General features: G+C 38.9%; 1 long non-coding RNA gene across 1 annotated transcript in view; it reads right to left on the reverse strand.

Moving 5' to 3' along the window:
- Positions 1 to 19,976, reverse strand: part of LOC139748946 (uncharacterized) — a 47,270-nt gene extending 27,294 nt beyond the window's left edge. Inside the window, exons 1-2 of the long non-coding RNA XR_011712848.1 lie at positions 19,858 to 19,976; positions 19,408 to 19,489 (exon numbers count right to left, since the gene is read on the reverse strand). This is a non-coding gene — a long non-coding RNA (uncharacterized lncRNA). The remainder of the gene's footprint in view (positions 1 to 19,407; positions 19,490 to 19,857) is intronic.
- Between the last annotated feature and the right edge of the window lie 3,219 nt (positions 19,977 to 23,195).

The following is a 23,195-nucleotide window of genomic DNA, read 5'->3' on the forward strand; positions in this document are numbered from 1 at the left end:
AGAATGGAAAAAGGTGAGAACAATGGAAGTAAGGGGAGTGGGGGAGGAATGGGATGTATTTAGGGAATCAGTGATGGATTGCGCAAAAGATGCTTGTGGCATGAGAAGAGTGGGAGGTGGGTTGATTAGAATGGGTAGTGAGTGGTGGGATGAAGAAGTAAGAGTATTAGTGAAAGAGAAGAGAGAGGCATTTGGACGATTTTTGCAGGGAAAAAATGCAATTGAGTGTGAGATGTATAAAATAAAGAGACAGGAGCTCAAGAGAAAGGTGCAAGAGGTGAAAAAAAGGGCAAATGAGAGTTGGGGTGAGAGAGTATCATTAAATTTTAGGAAGAATAAAAAGATGTTCTGGAAGGAGGTAAATAAAGTGCGTAAGACAAGGGAGCAAATGGGAACTTCAGTGAAGGGCGCAAATGGGGAGGTGATAACAAGTAGTGGTGATGTGAGAAGGAGATGGAGTGAGTATTTTGAAGGTTTGTTGAATGTGTTTGATGATAGAGTGGCAGATATAGGGTGTTTTGGTCGAGGTGGTGTGCAAAGTGAGAGGGTTAGGGAAAATGATTTGGTAAACAGAGAAGAGGTAGCGAAAGCTTTGCGGAAGATGAAAGCCGGCAAGGCGGCAGGTTTGGATGGTATTGCAGTGGAATTTATTAAAAAAGGGGGTGACTGTGTTGTTGACTGGTTGGTAAGGTTATTTAATGTATGTATGACTCATGGTGAGGTGCCTGAGGATTGGCGGAATGCGTGCATAGTGCCATTGTACAAAGGCAAAGGGGATAAGAGTGAGTGCTCAAATTACAGAGGTATAAGTTTGTTGAGTATTCCTGGTAAATTATATGGGAGGGTATTGATTGAGAGGGTGAAGGCATGTACAGAGCATCAGATTGGGGAAGAGCAGTGTGGTTTCAGAAGTGGTAGAGGATGTGTGGATCAGGTGTTTGCTTTGAAGAATGTATGTGAGAAATACTTAGAAAAGCAAATGGATTTGTATGTAGCATTTATGGATCTGGAGAAGGCATATGATAGAGTTGATAGAGATGCTCTGTGGAAGGTATTAAGAATATATGGTGTGGGAGGAAAGTTGTTAGAAGCAGTGAAAAGTTTTTATCGAGGATGTAAGGCATGTGTACGTGTAGGAAGAGAGGAAAGTGATTGGTTCTCAGTGAATGTAGGTTTGCGGCAGGGGTGTGTGATGTCTCCATGGTTGTTTAATTTGTTTATGGATGGGGTTGTTAGGGAGGTAAATGCAAGAGTTTTGGAAAGAGGGGCAAGTATGAAGTCTGTTGGGGATGAGAGAGCTTGAGAAGTGAGTCAGTTGTTGTTCGCTGATGATACAGCGCTGGTGGCTGATTCATGTGAGAAACTGCAGAAGCTGGTGACTGAGTTTGGTAAAGTGTGTGGAAGAAGAAAGTTAAGAGTAAATGTGAATAAGAGCAAGGTTATTAGGTACAGTAGGGTTGAGGGTCAAGTCAATTGGGAGGTGAGTTTGAATGCAGAAAAACTGGAGGAAGTGAAGTGTTTTAGATATCTGGGAGTGGATCTGGCAGCGGATGGAACCATGGAAGCGGAAGTGGATCATAGGGTGGGGGAGGGGGCGAAAATTCTGGGGGCCTTGAAGAATGTGTGGAAGTCGAGAACATTATCTCGGAAAGCAAAAATGGGTATGTTTGAAGGAATAGTGGTTCCAACAATGTTGTATGGTTGCGAGGCGTGGGCTATGGATAGAGTTGTGCGCAGGAGGATGGATGTGCTGGAAATGAGATGTTTGAGGACAATGTGTGGTGTGAGGTGGTTTGATCGAGTGAGTAACGTAAGGGTAAGAGAGATGTGTGGAAATAAAAAGAGCGTGGTTGAGAGAGCAGAAGAGGGTGTTTTGAAGTGGTTTGGGCACATGGAGAGAATGAGTGAGGAAAGATTGACCAAGAGGATATATGTGTCGGAGGTGGAGGGAACGAGGAGAAGAGGGAGACCAAATTGGAGGTGGAAAGATGGAGTGAAAAAGATTTTGTGTGATCGGGGCCTGAACATGCAGGAGGGTGAAAGGAGGGCAAGGAATAGAGTGAATTGGAGCGATGTGGTATACCGGGGTTGACGTGCTGTCAGTGGATTGAATCAAGGCATGTGAAGCGTCTGGGGTAAACCATGGAAAGCTGTGTAGGTATGTATATTTGTGTGTGTGGATGTATGTATATACATGTGTATGGGGGGGGGTTGGGCCATTTCTTTCGTCTGTTTCCTTGCGCTACCTCGCAAACGCGGGAGACAGCGACAAAGTATAATAAAAAAAAATGAAAATATATATATATATATATATATATATATATATATATATATATATATATATATATATATATATAAATATATATATATATATATATATATATATATATATATATATATATATATATATAAATATATATATATATATATATATATATATATATATATATATATATATATATATATATATATATATATAAATATATATATATATATATATATATATATATATATATATATATATATATATATATATATATATATATATATATATATATATATATATATATATATATATATATATATATATATTTATATATATATATATATATATATATATATATATATATATATATATATATATATATATAAATATATATATATATATATATATATATATATATATATATATATATATATATATATATATATATATAAATATATATATATATATATATATATATATATATATATATATATATATATATATATATATATATATATATATATATATATATATATATATATATATATATATATATATATATATATATATAAACATCCAGGCCCCACAGAACTTTCAATAGTTTACCCTAGACGCCTCACATGCCCTCGTTCAATCCATTGACAGCATGTCGACCCCGGTATACCACATCGTTCCCATTTACTCTGTTCCGTGCACGCCTTTCACCCTCCAGCATTTTCAGGCCCCGATCACTTAAAATCTTATTCACTCAATCTTTCCACCTCCAACTTGGTCTCCCATTTCTCCTCGTTCCTTCCACCTCTAACATATATATCCCCTTTGTCAATCTTTACTCACTCATTCTCTCCATGTGACCAAAACATTTCAAAACACCCTCTTCTGTTCTCTCAACCACACTCTCTTACCACCACACATCTCTCTTACCCTTCCATTACTTACACGATCAAACCACCTCACACCACATATTGTCCTCAAACATCTCATTTACAGCACATTCATCCCTCTCCGCACAACTCTATCTATAGCCCACGTTTCGTAACCATATATTATTGTTGGAAACCACTATTTCTTCAAGCATACACATTTTTGCTTTCCAAAATCACGTTCTCGACTTCCAACCATTCTTCAACGCTCTCAGAAATTTCGCCCCCTCCCCCATCCTATGATTCACTTCCGTTTCCATGGTTCCATCCGCTGCCAAATCCCACACATTCTTCAACGCTCCCAGAAGTTTCGCCCCCTCCCCCAATGATTCCCTTCCACTTCCATGGTTCCATCCGCTGCCAAATCCACTCCCAGATATCTAAAACACTTCACTTCCACCAGTTTTTCTCCATTCAAACTTAACTCACAATTGACTTGTCCCTCAACCCTACTGTACCTAATAACATTGCTATTATTCTCATTAACTCTCAGCTTTCTTCTTTCACACACTTTACCATACTTAGTCCTCAGCTTCTGTCGTTTCTCACCCGAATCAGCCACCAGCGCTGTATCATCAGCGAACAACAACTGACTCACTTTCCAAGCTCTCTCATCCACAACAGACTGCATACTTGCCCCTCTTTCGAAAACACTTGCATTCACTTCCCTAACAATGTTAATGTCCTGACAGGTGCAACTGGAGGGATGTCTGATCATTATTTTTTGAAGGCGAAAGTGAAGATTTGTAGAGGTTTTCAGAGAAGAAGAGAGAATGTTGGTATGAAGAGAGGGGTGAGAGTAGGTGAGCTTCGGAAAGATACTTGCGTGAGAAAGTACCAGGAGAGACTGAGTACAGAAAAGAAAAGGTGAGAACAAAAGGACTTAATGGGAGTGGGGGTGGAATGGGATGTATTTAGGAAAGCAGTGATGGTTTGTGCAAAAGATGCTTGTGGCATAAGAAGCATGGGAGGTGGGCAGATTAGAAAGGGTAGTGAGTGGTGGGATGAAGAAGTAAAATTATTAGTGAAAGAGAAAAGAGAGGCATTTGGACGATTTTTGCAGGGAAAGAATGCAAAAATGACTAGGAGATGTATAAAAGAAAGAGGCAGGAGGTGAAGAGAAAGGTGAAAGAGGTGAAAAAGACGGCAAATGAGAGTTGGGGTAAGAGAGTATCATTAAATTTTAGGGAAAATAAAAAGATGCTTTGGAAGGAGATACATAAAGTACGTAAGACAAGGGAACAAATGGGAACATCAGTGAAGGTGGCAAAGGGGGAGATGATAACAAGTAGTGGTGATGTGAGAAGGAGATGGAGTGAGTATATTGAAGGTTTGTTGAATGTGTTTGATGATAGAGTGGCAGATACAGAATGTTTTGGTCGAGGTGGTGTACAAAGTAAGAGGGTTGGGGATAATAATTTGGTAAACAGACCACAGGTAGTAAAAGCTCTATGGAAGATGAAAGCTAGCAAGGCAGCGGGTTTGGATGGCATTGCAGTGGAATTCATTTGAAGGTATATATATATATATATATATATATATATATATATATATATATATATATATATATATATATATATATATATATATATATATATATATATTGGTGTGCAAAGTGAGAGGGTTAGGGAAAAAGATTTGGTAAACAGAGGAGAGGTAGTAAAAGCTTTAAGGAAGATGAAAGCCGGCAAGGCAGCAGGTTTGCATGGTATTGCAGTGGAATTTATCAAAAAAGGGGGTGTCTGTATTGTTGATTGGCGGAATGCTTGCATAGTGCCATTGTACAAAGGCAAAGGGGATAAGAGTGAGTGCTCAAATTACATAGGTATAAGTTTGTTGAGTATTCCTGGTAAATTATATGGGAGGGTATTGATTGAGAGGGTGAAGGCATGTACAGAGAATCAGACTAGGGAAGAGCAGTGTGGTTTCAGAAGTGGTAGAGGATTAGTGGATCAGGTGTTTCCTATGAAGAATGTATGTGAGAAATACTTAGAAAAACAAATGGATTTGTATGTAGCATTTACGGATCTGGTAAAGGCATAAGATAGAGTTGATAGAAATGCGCTGTGGAAGGTTTTAAGGATATATGGTGTGGGAGGCAAGTTGTTAGAAGCAGTGAACAGTTTTTATGGAGGATGTAAGGCATGTGTACGTGTAGGAAGAGACGAAAGTGATTGGTTCTCAGTGAATGTAGGTTTGCGGCAGGGGTGTGTGATGTCTCCATGGTTGTTTAATTTGTTTATGGATGGGGTTGTTAAGGAGGTGAATGCAAGAGTGTTGGAAAGAGGGGCAAGTATGCAATCTGTTGTGGATGAGAGAGCTTGGGAAGTGAGTCAGTTGTTGTTCGCTGATGATAAAGCGCTGGTGGCTGATTCATGTAAGAAATTGCAGAAGCTGGTGATTGAGTTTGGGAAAGTGTGTGAAAGAAGAAAGTTAAGAGTATATGTGAATAAGAGCAAGGTTATTAGGTACAGTAGGGTTGAGGGTCAAGTCAATTGGGAGGTAAGTTTGAATGGAGAAAAACCGGAGGAAGTAAAGTGTTTTAGATATCTGGGAGTGGATTTGACAGCGGATGGAACCATGGAAGCGGAAGTGAATCATAGGGAGGGGGAGGGGGCGAAAATTCTGAGAGTCTTGAAGAATGTGTGGAAGTCGAGAACATTATCTCGGAAAGCAAAAATGGGTATGTTTGAAGGAATAGTGGTTCCAACAATGTTGTATGGTTGCGAGGCGTGGGCTATGGATAGAGTTGTGCGCAGGGGGGTGCATTTGCTGGAAATGAGATGTTTGAGGACAAAATGTGGTGTGAGGTGGTTTCATCGAGTAAGTAATGTAAGGGTAAGAGAGATGTGTGGAAATAAAAAGAGTGTGGTTGAGAGAGCAGAAGAGGGTGGTTTGAAATGGTTTGGTCACATGGAGAGAACGAGTGAGGAAAGATTGACCAAGAGGATATATGTGTCGGAGGTGGAGGGAACGAGGAGAAGTGGGAGACCAAATTGGAGGTGGATATATGGAGTGAAAAAGATTTTGAGTGATCGGGGCCTGAACATTCAGGAGGGTGAAAGGCGTGCAAGGAATAGAGTGAATTCGAACGATGTCGTATACCGTGGTCGACGTGCTGTCAATGGATTGAGCCAGGGCATGTGAAGCGTCTGGGGTAAACCATGGAAAGTTGTGTGGGGCCTGGAATTGGAAAGGGAGCTGTGGTTTCGGTGCATTATAACATGACAGCTAGAGACTGAGTGTGAACGAATGGGGCCTTTGGTGTCTTTTCCTAGCGCTACCTCGCACACATGAGGGGAGAGGGGGTTGTTATTCCATGTGTTGCGAGGTGGCGATGGGAACAAATAAAGGCAGACAGTATGAATTATTTACATGTGTATATATGTATAAGTCTGTGTGTGTATATATATATATATATATATATATATATGTGTACATTGAGATGTATAGGTATGTATTTTAGCTTGTGTGGACGTTTATGTATATACATGTGTATGGGGGCGGGTTGGGCCATTCTTTCGTCTGTTTCCTTGCGCTACCTCGCTAACGCGGGAGACAGCGACAAAGCAAAATAATAAAAGAAAAAAAAAATATATATATATATATATATATATATATATATATATATATATATATATATATATATATATATATATATATATATATATATGTATATATGTATATATATATATTTTTTTTTTTTTTTTTTTTTCATACTATTCGCTATTTCCCGCGATAGCGAGGTAGCGTTAAGAACAGAGGACTGGGCCTTTGAAGGAATATCCTCACCTGGCCCTCTTCTCTGTTCCTTCTTTTGGAAAATTAAAAAAAAACAAAAAAAAAACGAGAGGGGAGGATTTCCAGCCCCCCGCTCCCTTCCCTTTTAGTCGCCTTCTACGACACGCAGGGAATACGTGGGAAGTATTCTTTCTCCCCTATCCCCAGGGAATATATATATATATATATATATATATATATATATATATATATATATATATATATATATATATATATATATATATATATACATATATATATATATATATATATATATATATATATATATATATATATATATATATATATATTTTTTTTTTTTTTTTTTTTTTGCTTTGCCGCTGTCTCCCGCGTTTGCGAGGTAGCGCAAGGAAACAGACGGAAATTATATATATATATATATATATATATATATATATATATATATATATATATATATATATATATATGTAATCAGATACAGTGGGGTTGAGGGACAAGTCAACTGGGAGGTAAGTTTGAATGGAGAAAAACTGGAGGAAGTGAAGTGTTTTACATATCTGGGCGTGGATTTGGCAGCAGAAGGAACCATGGAAGCGGAAGTGAGTTACAGAGTGGGGGAAGGGGCGAAAGTGCTGGGAACGTTGAAAAATGTGTTAAAGGCGAGAACATTATCTCGGAAAGCAAAAATGGGTATGTTTGAAGGAATAGTGCTTCCAACAATGTTATATGGTTACGAGGCGTGGGCTATAGATAGGGTTGCGCAGAGGAGGGTGGATGTTTTGGAAATGAAATGTTTGAGTACAATATGTGGTGTGAGGTAGTTTGATCGAGTAAGTACTGAAAAGGTAAGAGAGATGTGTGGTATTGAAAAGAGTGTGGTTGAGAGAGAAGAAGAGGATGATTTGAAATGGTTTGGTCACATGGAGAGAATGAGTGAGGAAAAATTGACGAAGAGGATATGTCTGTCAGAGGTGGAAGGAACGAGGAGAACCGGGAGACCAAATTGGAAGTGGAAGGATGGAGCAAAAAAGATTTTGAGCGATCGGTGCCTGAACATGCAGGAGAGTGAAAGGCTTGTAAGGAATAGATTAAATTGAAACGATGTGGTATACCCAGGTCGTTGTGCTGTCAATGGATTGAACCAGGACATGTGAAGATTCTGGGGTAAACCATGGAAAGTGTTGTGGGGCCTGGATGTGGAAAGGGAGCCGTGGTTTTGGTACATTATATTTAACAGCTAAAGAATGCGTGTGAACGAATATGGCCTTTGTTTTCTTTTTCTAGCGCTATCTCGCACGCATGCGGGTGGAGGGGGTTGTCATTTCATGTGTGGCGGGGTGGCGACGAGAATAAATAAAGGCAGCAGGTAAGAATTTTGTACATGTGTATATATGTAAATGTGTCTGTATATATATATATATATATATATATATATATATATATATATATATATATATATATATATATATATATATATATATATATATATATATATATATATATATATATATATATATTATTATTATTATCATAATTTTTTTTTATTTTGCTTTGTCGCTGTCTCCCGCGATATCGAGGTAGCGCAAGGAAGCAGACGAAAGAAGGGCCCAACCCGCCCACATACACATGTATATACATTCACGTCCACACAAACAAATATACATACCTATACATCTCAATGTACACATATATATACACAAACAGACATATACATATATACACATGTAAATAATTCATACTGTCTGCCTTTATTTGTTCCCATCGCCACCACGCCACACATGGAATAACAACCCCCTCTCCCCCTCATGTGTGCGAGGTAGCGCTAGGAAAAGACACCAAAGGCCCCATTCGTTCACACTCAGTCTCTAACTGTCATGTAATAATGCACCGAAACCACAGCTCCCTTTCCACATCTAGGCCCCACACAGCTTTCCATGGTTTACCCTAGACGCTTCACATGCCCTGGTTCAATCCATTGACAGCGCGTCGACCCATGTATACCACATCGTTCCAATTCACTCTATTCCTTGCACGCCTTTCACCCTCCTGCATATTCAGGCCCCGATCACTCAAAATCTTTTTCACTCCATCTTTCCACCTCCAATTTGGTCTCCCACTTCTCCTCGTTCCCTCCACCTCTGACACATATATCCTCTTAGTCAATCTTTCCTCACTCATTCTCTCCATGTGACCAAACCATTTCAAAACACCCTCGAATGCTCTCTCAACGACACTCTTTTTATTTCCACACATCTCTCTTACCCTTACATTACTTACTCGATCAAACCAGCTCACACCACATATTGTCCTCAAACATCTCATTTCCGCACATGCACCCTCCTGCGCACAACTCTATCCATAGCCCAAGCCTCGCAACCATACAACATTGTTGGAACCACTATTCCTTCAAACATACCCAATTTTGCTTTCCGAGATAATGTTCTCGACTTCCAAACATTCTTCACTGCTCCCAGAATTTTCGCCCCCTCCCCCACCCTATGATTCACTTCCGCTTCCATGGTTCCATCCGCTGCCAGATCCACTCCCAGATATCTAAAACACTTTACTTCCTCCAGTTTTTCTAAATTCAAACATACCTCCCAATTAACTTGACCCTCAACCCTAATGTACCTAATAACCTTGCTCTTATTCATATTCACTCTTAACTTTCTTCTTTCACACACTTTACCAAACTCAGTCACCAGCTTCTGCACTTTCCTACATGAATCAGCCACCAGCGCTGTATCATCAGCGAACAACAACTGACTAACTTCCAAAGCTCTCTCATCCACAACAGACTGCATACTTGCCCCTCTTTCCAAAACTCTTGCATTCACTTCCCTAACAACCCCATCCATAAACAAATTAAACAACCATGGAGACATCACACACACCTGCACACACACCTACATTCAATGAGAACCAATCACTTTCCTCTCTTCCTACACGTACAAATGCCTTACATCCTCCATAAAAACTTTTCACTGCTTCTAACAACTTGCCTCCCACACCATATATTCTTAAAACTTTCCACAGAGCATCTCTATCAACTCTATCATATGCCTTCTCCAGATCCATAAATGCTACATACGAATCCATTTGCTTTTCTAAGTATTTCTCACATACATTCTTCAAAGCAAACACCTGATCCACAAATCCTCTACCATTTCTGAAACCACACTGTTCTTCCCCAATCTGTTGCTCTGTACATGCCTTCACCCTCTCAATCAATACCCTCCCATATAATTTACCAGGAGTACTAAACAAACTTATACCTGCGTAATTTGAGCACTCACTCTTATCCCCTTTGCCTTTGTACAATGGCACTATGCACGCATTCCGCCAATCCTCAGGCACCTCACCATGAGTCATACATACATTAAATAATCTTACCAACCAGTCAACAATACAGTCACCCCCTTTTTTAATAAATTCCACTGCAATACCATCCAAACCTGCTGCCTTGCCGGATTTCATCTTCCGTAAAGCTTTTACTACCTCCTCTCTATTTACCAAATCATTTTCCCTAACCCTCTCACTTTGCACACCACCTCGACCAAAACACGATATATCTGCCACTCTATCATCAAACACATTCAACAAACCTTCAAAATACTCACTCCATCTCCTTCTCACATCACCACTACTTGTTATCACCTCCCCATTAGCCCCCTTCACTGAAGTTCCCATTTGCTCCCTTGTCTTACGCACTTTATTTACCTCTTTCCAAAACATCTTTTATTCTTTCTGAAATTTAATGATACTCTCTCACCCCAACTCTCATTTGCCCTCTTTTTCACCTCTTGTACCTTCCTCTTGACCTCCTGTCTCTTTCTTTTATACTTCTCCCACTCATTTGCATTTTTTCCCTGCAAAGATCGTCAAAATGCCTCTCTCTTCTCTTTCACTAATAATCTTACTTCTTCATCCCACCACTCACTACCTATTCTAATCAACCCACCTCCCACGCTTCTCATGCCACAAGCAACTTTTGCGCAAGCCATCACTGATTCCCTAAATACATCCCATTCCTCTCCCACTCCCCTTACCTCCTTTGTTCTCACCTTTTTCCATTCTGTACTCAGTCTCTCCTGGTACTTCCTCACACAAGTCTCCTTCCCAAGCTCACTTACTCTCACTACTCTCTTCAACCCAACATTCTCTCTTCTTTTCTGGAAACCCCCACAAATCTTCACCTTCGCCTCCACAAGATAATGATCAGCCATTCCCCCAGTTGCACCTCTCAGCACATTATCATCCAAAAGTCTCTCTTTCGTGCGTCTATCAATTAACACGTAATCCAATCTCTGGCCATCACTCCTACTTACATGCGTATGCTTATGTATATCTCTCTTTTTAAACCAGGTATTCCCAATCACCAGTCCTTTTTCAGCACATAAATCTACAAGCTCTTCACCATTTCCATTTACATCACTGAACACTCCTTGTATACCAATTATTCCCTCAACTGCCACATAACTCACCTTTGCATTGAAATCACTCATCAATATAACCCGGTCTTGTGCATCAAAACCACTAACACACTCATTCAGCTGCTCCCAAAACACTTGCCTCTCATGATCTTTCTTCTCATTCCTAGGTGCATATGCACCAATAATCACCCATCTCTCTCCATCAACTTTCAGCTTTACCCATATCAATCTAGAATTTACTTTCTTACACTCTATCGCATACTCCCACAACTCCTGATTCAGGAGTAGTGCTACTCCTTCCCTTGCTCTTGTCCTCTCACTAACCCCTGACTTTACTCCCAAGACATTCCCAAACCACTCTTCCTCTTTTCCCTTGAGCTTCGTTTCACTCAGAGCCAAAAGATCTAGGTTCCTTTCCTCAAACATACAACCTATCTCTCCTTTTTTCTCATTTTGGTAAATCCACACACATTTAGACACCCCGATCTGAACCTTCGAGGAAGATGAGCACTTCTCGCGTGACTCCTTCTTCTGTTTCCCCTTTTAGAAAGTTAAAATATATATATATGTATACATATATATATATATATATATATATATATATATATATATATATATATATATATATATATATATATATATATATATATATATACATATATATATATATATATATATATATATATATATATATATATATATATATATATATATATATATATATATATATATATATATATATATATATATATATATATATATATATATATATATATATTATATATATTCATATATATATATATATATATATATATATATATATATATATATATATATATATATATATATATATATATATATATATATATATATATATATATATATATATATATATATATGTATATATAAATATACATCTTTTCTTCTAAACTATTCGCCATTTCCAGCGTTAGCGAGGTAGCATTAAGAACAGAGGACTGGGCCTTTTTTGGAATATCATCACCTGGCCCCCTCTGTTCCTTCTTTTGGAAATTTAAAAAAAAAAAAAAAGAGGGGGGAGGATTTCCAGCCCCCCGCTCCCTCCCCTTTTAGTCGCCTTCTACGACACGCAGGGAATACGTGGGAAGTATTCTTAATCCCCTATCCCCAGGGATATATATATATATATATATATATATATATATATATATATATATATATATATATATATATATATATATATATATATATATATATATATATATATATATATATATATATATATATATATATATATATATATATATATATAAATATATATATATATATATATATATATATATATATATATATATATATATATATATATATATATATATATATATATATATATATATATATATATATATATATATATATATATATATATATATATATATATATACATATGTGAGAAACTGCAGAAGCTGGTGACTGAGTTTGGTAAAGTGTGTGAAAGAAGAAAGTTAAGAGTAAATGTGAATAAGAGCCAGGTTATTAGGTACAGTTGGGTTGAGGGCCAAGTCAATTGGGAGGTAAGTTTGAATGGAGAAAAACTGGAGGAAGTAAAGTGTTTTAGATATCTGGGAGTGGATCTGGCAGCGGATGGAACCATGGAAGCGGAATTGAATCATAGGGTGGGGGAGGGGGCGAAAATCCTGGGAGCCTTGAAGAATGTGTGGAAGTCGAGAACATTATCTCAGAAAGCAAAAATGGGTATGTTTGAAGGAACAGTGGTTCCAACAATGTTTTATGGTTACGAGGCGTGTGCTATGAATAGAGTTGTGCGCAGGAGGGTGGATGTGCTGGAAATGAGATGTTTGAGGACAATGTGTGGTGTGAGGTGGTTTGATCGAGTAAGTAATGTAAGGGTAAGAGAGATGTGTGGAAATAAAAAGAGCGTGGTTGAGAGAGCAGAAGAGGGTGTTTTGAAAGGGTTTGGGCACATGGAGAGAATGAGTGAGGAAAGATTGACCAAGAGGATATATGTGTCGGAGGTGGAGGGAACAAGGAGAAGTGGGAGACCAAATTGGAGGTGGAAAGATGGAGTGAAAAAGATTTTGAGTGATCGAGGCCTGAACCTGCAGGAGGGTGAAAGGCGGTCAAGGAATAGAGTAAATTGGATCGATGTGGTATACCTGGGTTGACGTGCTATCAGTGGATTGAATCAAGGCATTTGAAGCGTTAGGGGTAAACCATGGAAAGTTGTGTGGGGCCTGGATGTGGAAAGGGAGCTGTGGTTTCGGGCATTATTGCATGACAGCTAGAGACTGAGTGTGAACGAATGAGCCTTTGTTGTCTTTTCCTAGCGCTACCTCGCACACATGAGGGGGGGAGGGGGATGGTATTCCATATGTGGCGAGGTGGCGATGGGAATGAATAAAGGCAGACAGTGTGAATTGTGTTCATGGGTATATATGTATGTGCTTGTGTGTGGATATATATGTGTACATTGCGATGTATAGATATGTATATTTTCGTGTGTGGACGTGTATGTATATTCATGTGTATGGGGGTGGGTTGGGCCATTTCTTTCGTCTGTTTCCTTACGCTACTTCGCAAACGCGGGAGACAGCGACAAAGCAAAATAAATAAATAAGTACGTATATATATATATATATATATATATATATATATATATATATATATATATATATATATATATATCCCTGGGGATAGGGGATTAAGAATACTTCCCACGTATTCCCTGCGTGTCGTAGAAGGCGACTAAAAGGGGAGAGAGCGGGGGGCTGGAAATCCTCCCCTATCGTTTTTTTTTTAATTTTCCAAAAGAAGGAACGGAGGGGGCCAGGTGAGGATATTCCAAAAAAGGCCCAGTTCTCTTTTCTTAACGCTACCTCGCTAATGCGGGAAATGGCGAATAGGTTAAAAGAAAGGAAAAATATATATTTATATATATATATATATATATATATATATATATATATATATATATATATATATATATATATATATATATATATATATACTGGAAAAACAATCACTCTTGAAGTAGAACCTTCAGACACAATTGAAAATGTGAAGGAAAATAGTGAAATTGGAGAAAAATGTAGCTTAGACATTGAAGCTTATTGATACAGTGGTTAAATTGATGAGAACTGCTATTGACGTTTGTGTAAATAAATTATACATTTCCTTTTTTCCATAGCCAGAGGTTGAACCATTATGTGACATTCTTTTTTTCATTCATTTCAAGCTAGAAGTTTCAGTTTTCTAAATTGTTTCTTACATTTCTCATATGTATATATGTGTATTTGTTTGTGTGTGTGTGTATGTATGTGTATGTGTGTGTATGTGTGTATGTATATTATCCCTGGGGATAGGGGTGAAAGAATACTTCCCATGTATTCCTCGCGTGTCGTAGAAAGCGACTAGAGGGGACGGGAGCGGGGGGCCAGAAATCCTCCCCTCCTTGTATTAACTTTCTAAAATGGGAAACAGAAGAAGGAGTCACGCGGGGAGTGCTCATCCTCCTCGAAGGCTCAGAGTGGGGTGCCTAAATGTGTGTGGATGTAACCAAGATGTGAAAAAAGGAGAGATAGGTAGTATGTTTGAGGAAAGGAACCTGGATGTTTTGGCTCTGAGTGAAACGAAGCTCAAGGGTAAAGGGGAAGAGTGGTTTGGGAATGTCTGGGGAGTAAAGTCAGGGGTTAGTGAGAGGACAAGAGCAAGGGAAGGAGTAGCAATACTCCTGAAACAGGAGTTGTGGGAGTATGTGATAGAGTGTAAGAAAGTAAATTCTCGATTAATATGGGTAAAACTGAAAGTTGATGGAGAGAGGTGGGTGATTATTGGTGCATATGCACCTGGGCATGAGAAGAAAGATCAAGAGAGGCAAGTGTTTTGGGAGCAGCTGAATGAGTGTGTTAGTGGTTTTGATGCACGAGACCGGGTCATAGTGATGGGTGATTTGAATGCAAAGGTGAGTAATGTGGCAGTTGAGGGAATAATTGGTATACATGGGGTGTTCAGTGTTGTAAATGGAAATGGTGAAGAGCTTGTAGATTTATGTGCTGAAAAAGGACTGATGATTGGGAATACCTGGTTTAAAAAGCGAGATATACATAAGTATACTTATGTAAGTAGGAGAGATGGCCAGAGAGCGTTATTGGATTACGTGTTAATTGACAGGCGTGCGAAAGAGAGACTTTTGGATGTTAATGTGCTGAGAGGTGCAACTGGAGGGATGTCTGATCATTATCTTGTGGAGGCTAAGGTGAAGATTTGTATGGGTTTTCAGAAAAGAAGAGTGAATGTTGGGGTGAAGAGGGTGGTGAGAGTAAGTGAGCTTGAGAAGGAGACCTGTGTGAGGAAGTACCAGGAGAGACTGAGTACAGAATGGAAAAAGGTGAGAACAATGGAAGTAAGGGGAGTGGGGGAGGAATGGGATGTATTTAGGGAATCAGTGATGGATTGCGCAAAAGATGCTTGTGGCATGAGAAGAGTGGGAGGTGGGTTGATTACAAAGGGTAGTGAGTGGTGGGATGAAGAAGTAAGAGTATTAGTGAAAGAGAAGAGAGAGGCATTTGGACGATTTTTGCAGGGAAAAAATGCAATTGAGTGGGAGATGTATAAAAGAAAGAGACAGGAGGTCAAGAGAAAGGTGCAAGAGGTGAAAAAAAGGGCAAATGAGAGTTGGGGTGAGAGAGTATCATTAAATTTTAGGGAGAATAAAAAGATGTTCTGGAAGGAGGTAAATAAAGTGCGTAAGACAAGGGAGCAAATGGAACTTCGGTGAAGGGCGCAAGTGGGGAGGTGATAACAAGTAGTGGTGATGTGAGAAGGAGATGGAGTGAGTATTTTGAAGGTTTGTTGAATGTGTTTGATGATAGAGTGGCAGATATAGGGTGTTTTGGTCGAGGTGGTGTGCAAAGTGAGAGGGTTAGGGAAAATGATTTGGTAAACAGAGAAGAGGTAGTGAAAGCTTTGCGGAAGATGAAAGCCGGCAAGGCAGTAGGTTTGGATGGTATTGCAGTGGAATTTATTAAAAAAGGGGGTGACTGTATTGTTGACTGGTTGGTAAGGTTATTTAATGTATGTATGACTCATGGTGAGGTGCCTGAGGATTGGCGGAATGCGTGCATAGTGCCATTGTACAAAGGCAAAGGGGATAAGAGTGAGTGCTCAAATTACAGAGGTATAAGTTTGTTGAGTATTCCTGGTAAATTATATGGGAGGGTATTGATTGAGAGGGTGAAGGCATGTACAGAGCATCAGATTGGGGAAGAGCAGTGTGGTTTCAGAAGTGGTAGAGGATGTGTGGATCAGGTGTTTGCTTTGAAGAATGTATCTGAGAAATACTTAGAAAAGCAAATGGATTTGTATGTAGCATTTATGGATCTGGAGAAGGCATATGATAGAGTTGATAGAGATGCTCTGTGGAAGGTATTAAGAATATATGGTGTGGGAGGAAAGTTGTTAGAAGCAGTGAAAAGTTTTTATCGAGGATGTAAGGCATGTGTACGTGTAGGAAGAGAGGAAAGTGATTGGTTCTCAGTGAATGTAGGTTTGCGGCAGGGGTGTGTGATGTCTCCATGGTTGTTTAATTTGTTTATGGATGGGGTTGTTAGGGAGGTAAATGCAAGAGTTTTGGAAAGAGGGGCAAGTATGAAGTCTGTTGGGGATGAGAGAGCTTGGGAAGTGAGTCAGTTGTTGTTCGCTGATGATACAGCGCTGGTGGCTGATTCATGTGGGAAACTGCAGAAGCTGGTGACTGAGTTTGGAAAAGTGTGTGGAAGAAGAAAGTTAAGAGTAAATGTGAATAAGAGCAAGGTTATTAGGTACAGTAGGGTTGAGGGTCAAGTCAATTGGGAGGTGAGTTTGAATGGAGAAAAACTGGAGGAAGTGAAGTGTTTTAGATATCTGGGAGTGGATCTGGCAGCGGATGGAACCATGGAAGCGTTAGTGGATCATAGGGTGGGGGAGGGGGCGAAAATCCTGGGGGCCTTGAAGAATGTGTGGAAGTCGAGAACATTATCTCGGAAAGCAAAAATGGGTATGTTTGAAGGAATAGTGGTTCCAACAATGTTGTATGGTTGCGAGGCGTGGGCTATGGATAGAGTTGTGCGCAGGAGGATGGATGTGCTGGAAATGAGATGTTTGAGGACAATGTGTGGTGTGAGGTGGTTTGATCGAGTGAGTAACGTAAGGGTAAGAGAGATGTGTGGAAATAAAAAGAGCGTGGTTGAGAGAGGAGAAGAGTGTGTTTTGAAGTGGTTTGGGCACATGGAGAGTATGAGTGAGGAAAGATTGACCAAGAGGATATATGTGTCGGAGGTGGAGGGAACGAGGAGAAGAGGGAGACCAAATTGGAGGTGGAAAGATGGAGTGAAAAAGATTTTGTGTGATCGGGGCCTGAACATGCAGGAGGGTGAAAGGAGGGCAAGGAATAGAGTGAGTTGGAGCGATGTGGTATACCGGGGTTGACGTGCTGTCAGTGGATTGAAGCAGGGCATGTGAAGCGTCTGGGGTAAACCGTGCAAGGCTGTGTAGGTATGTATATTTGCGTGTGTGGACGTATGTATATACATGGGTATGGTGGGGGGGGGGGTTGGGCCATTTCTTTCGTCTGTTTCCTTGCGCTACCTCGCAAACGCGGGAGACAGCGACAAAGTATAATAAAAGAAATATAATATATATATATATATATATATATATATATATATATATATATATATATATATATATATATATATATATATATATATATATATATATATATATATGTATGTATATTTTTTTTTTTTTTTATACTTTGTCGCTGTCTCCCACGTTTGCGAGGTAGCGCAAGGAAACAGACGAAAGAAATGGCCCAACCCCCCCCATACACATGTACATACACACGTCCACACACGCAAATATACATACCTACACAGCTTTCCATGGTTTACCCCGGACGCTTCACATGCCTTGATTCAATCCACTGACAGCACGTCAACCCCTGTATACCACATCGCTCCACTTCACTCTATTCCTTGCCCTCCTTTCACCCTCCTGCATGTTCAGGCCCCGATCACACAAAATCCTTTTCACTCCATCTTTCCACCTCCAATTTGGTCTCCCTCTTCTCCTCGTTCCCTCCACCTCCGACACATATATCCTCTTGGTCAATCTTTCCTCACTCATTCTCTCCATGTGCCCAAACCATTTCAAAACACCCTCTTCTGCTCTCTCAACCACGCTCTTTTTATTTCCACACATCTCTCTTACCCTTACGTTACTTACTCGATCAAACCACCTCACACCACACATTGTCCTCAAACATCTCATTTCCAGCACATCCATCCTCCTGCGCACAACTCTATCCATAGCCCACGCCTCGCAACCATACAACATTGTTGGAACTACTATTCCTTCAAACATACCCATTTTTGCTTTCCGGGATAATGTTCTCGACTTCATATATAATTATGTAATACGTGAAATGTATAGGTATTATGTATGCGTGTGCGGACGTGCATGTATATACATGTGTATTTGGGTGGTTGAGCTATTCTTTCGTCTGTTTCCTTGCGCTACTTCGCTAACGCAGGAGGACAGCGACAAAGCATAATGAATAAGGAATATATATATAATATATATATATATATATATATATATATATATATATATATATATTTATATATATAATATACTATATTTATATATATACATATACTATTATAATATATATATATATATATATATATATATATATATATATATATATATATATATATATATATATATATATATATATATATATATATGAGAGAGAGAGAAAGTGAGAGAGAGTAACTATATGAGACATTTTGTAAAACTGTTAGTTATTCTTGTTATCCAGTGGCTCTGATAAAGACACCGGAGGAAGGAAAAGAAAAATGAAAACAGTAGAGCCAGATATTTCCCAGCTCTATTAGGAACTGACTGTGATATATCCAACATTGTCTCCAGTATGTACAGCAGCAGCTTAGCTTAGACGATCAGACAGCTTCCATGTACTTACCGCAGAGCTTCAACTGATTGCTAATCTTCATTTTACCCGGATTCGGTAGTTTGGAAGCCAATGGCCGGATTGAGTCACCTTCCTGCAGGCAAATACCAGGTAAGATATCATAATAGTCCTGTCTGGCAAAACTTTGGGTTTATTTACCTAGTTTCTCAATGTATCTACAAAGAATTTTTCTTTGTTAATGATTTTTCAATCCCAGGTTTATAAAAGTTATACATATGCAGAAAAAGAACATGATATGTGTTTTACATAATGTAAAAAAAAAAGAAATACGTAAAAATAAATGCAACGTGTATCTAGTGTATACCAATATGTAGTGTGACCGTCATTTGTGCATGATTATTTTCGGGGTGTGAGTATATTCTATACTGGGGAGAAGTAGATCGTATAGAAATATATAGTGGATGATTGAGGTACACGACAACATGTTGTTGCAGGACTCACGGAAAAGTGGATGCCGATGGCCAGTAACAAGAGGGTTGTGAACATATACATGGAAGACATGGTTCCCATCACCACTGCTGCTGCTGCTGCTCCTGTTGTTGATGATGATGATGATGTTGCCGCTGCAAGGGAGAGTGAAACACAAGACTTATGTTTAGTCAGTGTTATACAACATTCATAGGTGTTCATCGTCACCCAACAAGGTGAGTGGAGAATATATATTGTTTTGAACAATTCTAAAGGCAAGATTTTGGTTCTACAATACTGGTAAATGCATCATAAACGGTTGTATCTAGTTACTAAAATATCTTGAGGGAGAAGAAAAATCAACATTCCTAACTTTTATCTTACCTTAGAAGGCTAAAGCAACGACCACATAAAAATGTATGGCATTATCTTAAGAAACTTCTATCTTCAGGCAAAGAGACATTAATTTATCATTATTTACAACGACTGGAGGGATCTTCTTCACAGTCTTTGGGTAATGAGAACAGTGAAGGTTGGGGCATTTTCTTTGCGTAGTAGATACAAAAAAAAAACCTAACGATAGTGGATTTCTATTCGTTGAGGAGTCTTGTCATTCATTATCTATATTTTTATTATACTTTGTCGCTGTCTCCGGCGTTAGCGAGGTAGCGCAAGGAAACAGACGAAAGAATGGCCCAACCCGCCCACATACACATGTATATACATAAACGTCCACACACACAAATATACATACCTATACATCTTAATTTACACATATATATACACAAACAGACATATACATATATACACATGTACATAATTCATACTGTCTGAGCTTATTCATTCCCGTCGCCACCCCGCCACATAATGAAATAACAACCCCCTCCCCCCGCATGTGCGCGAGGTAGCGCTAGGAAAAGACACCAAAGGCCCCATTCGTTCACATTCAGTCTCTAGCTGTCATATACAATGCACCGAAACCACAGCTCCCTTCCACATCCAGGCCCCACACAACTTTCCATGGTTTACCCCAGACTCTTCACATACCCTGGTTCAATCCATTGACAGCACGTCAACCCCGATATACCACATCGTTCCAATTCACTCTATTCCTTGTACGCCTTTCACCCTCCCGCACGTTCAGGCCCCGATCACTCAAAATCTTTTTCATTCCATCTTTCCACCTCCAATTTGGTCTCCCACTTCTCCTCGTTCCCTCCACCTCTGACACATATATCCTCTTTGTCAATCTTTCCTCCCTCATTCTCTCCATGTGAACAAACCATTTCAAAACATCCTCTTCAGCTCTCTCAACCACACTCTTTTTATTACCACACATCTCTCTTACCCTTTCATTACTTACTCGATCAAACCACCTCACACCACATATTGTCCTCATAAATCTCATTTCCAGCACATCCACTATCCTCCGCACACGCCTCGCAACCATATAACATTGTTGGAACCACTATTCCTTCAAACATACCCATTTTTGCTTCCCATAATAACGTTGTTTCTGGGACCAACTGTTATATAGTCACAGATTTTTTTTGTAAGAGTAGAAAAGTATCCGATGTTTCAAAAAGAAAAAAATATGCAAATTTTTCATGCAAGTATGAAGATGCAAATAATGATAGGCATGGAATTGATGCGACCCAGTCTACCGCTCTATTTGGTATATGATTTCATAGATGCGCAGTCCTGTTGAAGGAAAGTACTACGCATCATTCGATACAAAACGTTTTCCCAAAAGACTGTATCTATAAAGCCTTAATTAGCTGCTCAGATTAAAAGAAATCGAAGTCTTCATGATTCTAAATACCTATAATAGATCGCCTCTTAACCTTCGCTTTTCTAATCTATATGACTCAAAGTTGTTTATTTGGCTTTTATAGGATATCTGTTTTTCATGAGACTGGGATTCATATTCTCTCCATTTTCTATGAATTTTTCCAAAATGGCCTAAACTGAACACAGTATTCAAGATGGTGATATATCAATAAATTGTAAAGATCGAAGATAATTTTCCTTGAATTGAATTCGAAAGCCCTGCCGATGAATACAAAAAATTTTGTCCGCTCGTTTTACTGTTCCTCTGCTTATTTGGTTTTAAGTCATCAAAGATCATCAAACCCAAGTCTTTTCTTAACTTACCTTTTGCAGCTCAACAAAATTCATTATTAGTTTGTTTCCTCATTTTTACTACAGATATCTAAAACTTTTCCCATATTAATAAAAAGAATTCATAGGACACATATGAACCCAATCTATCAACTTTTCTATGTCAGTTCAAAGCGTCAGACGTTCATTTTCAGTTGTTGCATTTCCATCAGATCACCTCTCAACTTTCTATGTAAGTGGAAGTCTTCTAGCCGGGTTTCATAGGATTTGTTTCTTAGTGAGATAATCATTTTGGTAGCTCACCGTTATGTTCTTTTTATACTCTCTGTCTTTCTTTTACTTGAATGACCAAAACTGATCACAATATTCACGGTAGGGACACATTAACGAGCTGTTGTGAAAAATGTTTTCTTAGATTTGACATCGAAATTCCTAACTATGAAACCTAAAACTTGTTCGCCTCTGTTGCTGCTACACAAACTGCTTAACTTGGTTTAGGCTACCGCAGATTATGAACACATAAGCGCATTTCCTCATTTCACTCAACAATATTAGAATTCATTTGCTACACGCGAGTTCAATTTATAAGTTTGGTACGTCAGTTTGCAGCTGTAGCCGTTTAATTTCTGTTGTGGCTTTAATTCCCAGTTTAGTATCGTCTGTGAGTTTGTGTGGGAGGAGTGTTTACCATAATGGAGTCAACGTGAGCAGAAAGCAACAAGATGGTCTCACCTTACCTGAGATTTGCTGATGTTGGCTGTAACTGGCTGCTGCTGCTGCTCGTGTCTGGCCGACCTGATGCTTATTACACAACTGGTGTCTCCAACACCTTTCCCAGGTCCTTTTATAGTCTGATTGGCAAACAGCTGACTCAAGCACCTGTAGGTATGCACTAGTTGTCCAGTACATCCATTACGGCTGATGCAATTAACGTCTAGTTATAGATGAATCATGAAGCGGTCAAGTTCAACACGTCATATGGGGACAACATCTGATTTTAGAACAGTCAAGAAAATTTACTTACGATTGAAAAAGACCACAAGAATGCGATTACTAATCACTAAACGGTCACCCTGTAGACCTTAACAACCCAGACACATTGTACCCCTCATCTGATTATAATTATGCTCCCCGTAACGTCAATGAATATGTCTTAGTTGCTAAAAACTTTAAATTGTTCCCAGGGAGCTTTAAGGCATATCCTATTATCAAATGCTATTATGAAAGAATTATCAAAAACGATAACTTAA

Source organism: Panulirus ornatus, chromosome 6, assembly GCF_036320965.1.
Source record: "Panulirus ornatus isolate Po-2019 chromosome 6, ASM3632096v1, whole genome shotgun sequence".
Lineage (NCBI taxonomy): Eukaryota > Metazoa > Arthropoda > Malacostraca > Decapoda > Palinuridae > Panulirus > Panulirus ornatus.